This window comes from Taudactylus pleione, unplaced genomic scaffold (genome assembly GCF_031769625.1).
Source record: "Taudactylus pleione unplaced genomic scaffold, aTauple2 ptg000201l, whole genome shotgun sequence".
Classification (NCBI taxonomy): Eukaryota; Metazoa; Chordata; class Amphibia; order Anura; family Myobatrachidae; genus Taudactylus; species Taudactylus pleione.
Genome location: NW_028284603.1, coordinates 44040602 through 44046601, shown reverse-complemented (window position 1 = coordinate 44046601; position 6000 = coordinate 44040602).

Genomic DNA, 6000 nt, shown 5'->3' with positions numbered 1-6000 from the left:
TTTGTTTGGATCCCCGCAAACTTTCTGTGGTTCATTTCTTTATTTTAATTTGCTTACGCATGTCACTGCATCAAGCCTATCATAACTCTCAAGAGATTTGTGGCCCTGTCGAACACATGACTCATACACTAACCAATAGAATTTGTCCTGTTAATTTCCCAAATACATTAGCCAATCAAATTTTTTTGGGGTGCTTTATTAAAAATAATTTTCTAAAAATACACCATTGCCATCATGAGATCCGCCGCATTCACCAGGCGCGAGCTGCTGGTGCTCACGGAGGTGATGGACAGGCGGATCACCAGTCAGCCTCCACCCATCACAAATCGCAGAAAGCGTTCTGCATATGCGGAGGGACGTCGCCGCCTGCGCTCCTTCGGCTCACGCCGACATATTGGCCAGCTGGAGCGCAGGTGGTCGGACCTGCACCGGCGGACGCCCCGCTTGCTGGCATGCTTTCGCATGCAGATCGAGGAAAGTAAGTTTTATGGACTGTGGTTTTCAAGTTTATCTTGTGGGCCCTAACTGCGTGTGCATGTTTTCATGTCTGTCCTATTTATTCATTGTAGTCATATCTGCATGTGCATGTTTTCATGTCTGTCCTATTTAGTCATTGTACTCATATCTGCATGTGCATGTTTTCATGTCTGTCCTATTTAGTCATTGTACTCATATCTGCATGTGCATGTTTTCATGTCTGTCCTATTTATTCATTGTACTCATATCTGCATGTGCATGTTTTCATGTCTGTCCTATTTAGTCATTGTAGTCATATCTGCATGTGCATGTTTTCATGTCTGACCTATTTAGTCATTGTACTCATATCTGCATGTGCATTTTTATTTTTTTTTGGGGATTCCTGTTGAAACTAACCACAATATTTTTTACATCTTTTAGGGGCACAGCAAAGACTACGGCGTCATCGGCAGACAAGACGCCGGTCCCGGCCCCTCTCTCCAACCCCCAATTCCTCAATTACCCCCTCCTCCCCAGACCCTGTGGCCAAGATTTCGGGTCTACTTCCCCTCCAGCCCAATTCCCCCTCTCCTCCATCCGCCCCTCCTCCAAATACCCCCTCCCAGGATTCTGCCAACACCCTGGCCCTAGGTTTGGGGAATGTAGCCACCTCCGAGGTGGTCGAGGGAGTGGCTTCTCGCTCTGGCGTTTTGCAGAACGGTATGTTTGTTTTTTTTGGGCACCACAAACTGTTTGTATGTAATCATGTGTCGTCCCCATTTTTGTGGGCTTTCTGTCGCCTTTGGGAATTTTGGGGGGTTGTCTTTACCTGTTCCTGCTGATTTCACCATACACATATCACACCTGTGTGATTTTTTTTTGGGCCCTTGTATTTTTGGCCTACGACATTTTGGGGTGCTGGGTTTTATCCGTGTAATGTTGTTTTTTGGCACAAGCTTTTAAGTTTTGGTTTGCTTGTTTTGTGTTGTTTTTGAATGTTGCTTCATTATTGATGTATTAATCCCCAAACTTTTGTCACCCACAGAGGAACAGAGGCGTCGGGCAGAAATCTGTCAGTGTGTGGCCCGTATGCGGGAGCAAGTCACCGGGCTTCTGCAGGGCCTTGACCATCTGGCGGTCCTCCTTAGGAATTAGTTTTTTTTTTTTTTAAATTACAAATTGTTTACAAATAAATCAGTTTTAATTCACGCTCTGTCTCATGCGTTTTTAGTAAATCTAAGATTCTTTACACTGACATAAGTAGACTCTTCAAGCAAGGATTGCCAATTAATCTCACTACAGATTGTGTGTTGTATTTTGAAGGCAAACAGGCACAAGAAACACCTACCAGTACCAATGTCATTTTCCTTTTTTGGGGTGGACAACATGATAGTTTACAACATTTTACAGGTTCCTATTTGGTGGGCAATCTGCTTAGGCCAATCTTACGAAGCCAACTGCTTGTACAGGATTCCTTGGTGTTTTGGTTAGTACCCCAAAAACATATTACATTTTAGCTCCACTTGCTTCATTACTGGGTTACCCCTTAGGTAAATTTAACGTTTGTGAGTTTGGTTACACTTGCTTATAACGTGCCCAAAAAGGAAACAAATTACACTCTCCAAATATTTATTCACAACAGAAATCAAAAAACAAAGTGGTCACTCACAAACAAAACACACAGTGATAATCAGAAATACACCACATACCAAAAACAGGAAACAAACACACAACAAATCAAGAACTGGTTGACGAAGGTCCATGCCCACATGATTTCAAAAATATGGCGTTGCAATATGGGTGTCATAATATATTCCAGAAGTTTCCACATAAAGGTTTTTGAAGGGTAGCAGGAAGTAGTCATCGTGGGAGTGCCAAAGATTATGCAAACAAACAGAAGATGGGGCAAAAATTAATATAAAAAAAGATGAACGCAAACAAACACATTGGGTATAAACACTGTTGTTTGGTCAATAATTACCTAAAATATCGGGCCACCACATCATCGCGTATGGCCCCCCCACATACTGACCTCCGACCAACCTCGGGGGGGCCATCCTCAGGTAAGGCATCCTCTGGCTGCATTGGGACACCACTCCTTATGGCGATGTTGTGAAATATCCCACACAGGACCACAATTTTCGAAACCATATCCGGCAAATACATGAGCTCGCCACCAGAGCGGTGGAGGCATCTGAATCGGCCTTTTAAAAGGCCGATACAGCGCTCCACCACTTGCCTGGTGGCTGTAAGTGCGGTATTAAACTCACTTTGTGGGCCTGGTGTGGGAGCCAAATAAGGAGTGAGCAGCCAGGGCATGCAAGGGTAGCCACTGTCTCCTGTGAAAAAGAATAGACAACATCAGGATCACTGTGTATCAAGCTTAACATTGTTATGTACTAAAGGTCTCCACTTACCCAGAAGCCACGCATCACCAGCTTGTAGGTTGGTTAATTTGTGCCATATCCCTGATTGCCGGATGACGAAGGAGTCATGTGCACTTCCTGGTAATTTTACATTCAGAGACAGGATCTGGAGGGAGGCATCACATACCACCATTACATTCAGGGAGTGATAGTGTTTACGGTTGCGAAATATGGCCTCCAGCCGTGCTGGAGGCTGAAGTGGTATGTGAGTACCATCCACAACCCCTATGATGTGTGGGAAGCCAGCTATTTGGTAAAAATTGGCCTTGGCCACACTAAAGGCACCCATATCCAAAGGCATTTTAATAAAATGATGGAGGTGCTTGAAAAGTGCCTCCATCACTGCCCTCAGGATGCTGGAAAAGGAGGATTGTGAGATGCCCGCCACTATTCCCACCATTGTTTGAAACGATCCTGAGGCACAGAAATGTAACACCGCCATAAATTGCGTAAGTGGTGGTATTGCTGCTGGACTGTCAATTTGCCGCTCAAGATCACTCTCTATTAATGAGAGAGTGTCTATGATGATTTTGGGAGGAAGACGGTAGCGTCTTAAAACCTCATCATCGGGCATTCCAAAAAGGGTGACACGTGTTCGAAATATCTGGGGCCTTGCACGCCTACGATGCCTACGCCTGGGACAAGATTGAGGTTGGTCGGCTTCCGGGAGCATGGCCAGAACAATCCGCCCCAGATCAACCTGAAATGGCAAGATTTGAATGTAAGGCTTTGGACCCACCCCAAAAGAAAATTAAAACAACTTAGCTTGATGATACCATCCATTGCTGCTTACATGCCGGGGTATTGTCATGATACGTCCAAACTGAAAATAATCCCAATATTAATTTTAAAAAGTTTAGTCTGTGCATTTATGTTTCTAAATTTGGTGCAAGACAAAACATAAAATAGGTGAAACACACATTTGGGCAACGAGCAAAACGACATTGCACACAGTACGTCAAATTGGGGTCAAATGTAAGCCAAAAATGCTAAAGGGAAACCACAAACAATTTTACAGGATGAATAAGCATTTAAAAATGCGCTAATTAGTTCGCCAATACAAGTCACTATACAAACATAGAAAAAAGCGCTAATTAGTTCGCCAATACAAGTCACTATACAAACAGAGAAAAATGCGCTAATTAGTTCGCAAATACAAGTTAAAAAATGGACTTACCAAGAGCAAATATATAAGATTCCCAATCAAAAGGTCTTTGGGTTCGAAAGAAAAAAAAACCTAAAAGAGATGAAATTATGGTTAAAAAAATTAAGAACAATAACAAACAGAAGGAGACACCAATTGAACCAAAGTTAGACTTCACAAAACTTACCAAATCAAGAAACGAGGCCAAAAAAATATCCAAAAAAAAAGCGAACGGAAAATAAAAACGCAACTCGAGCAAACAAAATAAACTCCAAACGCCAACTCCTTAATCCGCAAACAAGAAACTCCAACCAAGGTAACCTCCAACAATCCAAAAACGCCACCTCGACTCGAGACACGCCAAGCCATAAATAGTGTTTAGTTTCCCGCAAAAATTAAGGAGGGATCATAGGAACGCACAATCAATGATGCGGCCGCAAAATAAGGACGCATGTATAAATACGTCACGAAACAACATTTAAATTCTGGTGTATTTCTTGTTTGGACCTCAGACATGGCTACAGACCAGGGAAACAATGGACAAGAGTCAGGCGGTAAGTCTTTCATGCATTTTGTCTCAATGATTAATTTGAAACATAAGATTGGGAAAGTTGTGAACTTGAGAAATCTGCATATTTACACAAATAGGTGAGGAGGATGACATGGAAGAGGCTGCTGGGCCCAGTATTCCGGCCAAAGCTGCCAAAAAGAAAAGGCAGCCACATTTCACAAGAAAGGAGATGGAGGTTTTGATTCAGAAGTGTGTGGACATCCTGCCACAGGCAGACAGGAATATGAGTACAAGCCAGAAGTGGAGAATGTGGGAAGAGGTAGCCGTTGCTGTCAATAGGGTGGGTGATTATGTCCGTCTAGCCCGGGATGTCAAACGGCGGTAAGTAAACACTTGCCCCCCCTATAAACAAACCCCATTTTAAACAAAAGGATAATGGTTCCCATTTTATCCCACAGATGGGGCGACTTCAAATATCGCCTAAAGCAAAAACTCGCGGACAGGGCTAGGCATGCAAGGGGGACAGGTGGGAGTCCCACCCCTGTGTTATTGGAGTTGACGGATTTAGAAGAGCTGGCACAGGGGTGTGTGCAGCCTGTGGAGGTGTTTGGCGTGTCCAACATGGATACGGACATGCCAGACTTTGCGGCTCCTCATGTTGTCCCAGGTAAATCTTGTGATGTCACCAACTCTGAAATGTTATTGTGCCAATATGTGAGTCTTTTCTCATTTTTCCAAACAGAGACACAGGCGGATGAGTCTGCTCCAGAGGGGAGCCTTGGCCCCGAATTTCTGCTGGCTCTGCAGGGGAGGAACCAGTACATCCGGCTGAGGACCCTGCAGAAGCCAGTCCAGGGCAATCCCCCTCGCAGGCAGTGGCCCTCCTCACAGAACTCAATTTCAAATCGGATTTCCATACGGAGATTCTGCAGAGGATGGACGCCAGTCTGCTACGGGTGGCTGAGGCCCTGGAGCAAAATGCTGCGGCCAACGTGACCATTGGTCAGGCCCTGGCGGAAAATACCAGGGCCAACATCCGCATCGCCAATGCCCTGGAGCAGCTCGTTCGCCAGCACATGGTGGAGCCGACCTCCCTTCCTGCCGGAACATCAGGATCCTCCACCTCTGGCACAACATCAGCCAATCCTCCAAATGTGCCTAGCCCTGTGCCTAGTCCAGAGGCCACAACATCTGCCTCTGAACAGGCCAGCCCGATGACATCCCGGACCCGGTCTGGCGCCCTCCCTCCCCCAGCCAAACGGGTGAAAAAACGGTGACAGCAATGGCGACTTTTCCCACACTCCTTCTGTGCTTGGCTCATATTCCTTTCTGGTCAAAACTTCCCTCTCCTTTCTTGAGAATTGTTTTTAATTTTGTGTTCTACATTTCATAAATCTTTTATGTTGTCGCAATTATTGTAACTTTGGGAATGAACCCTGCAAAAAATCTTTGCCACAAATCGG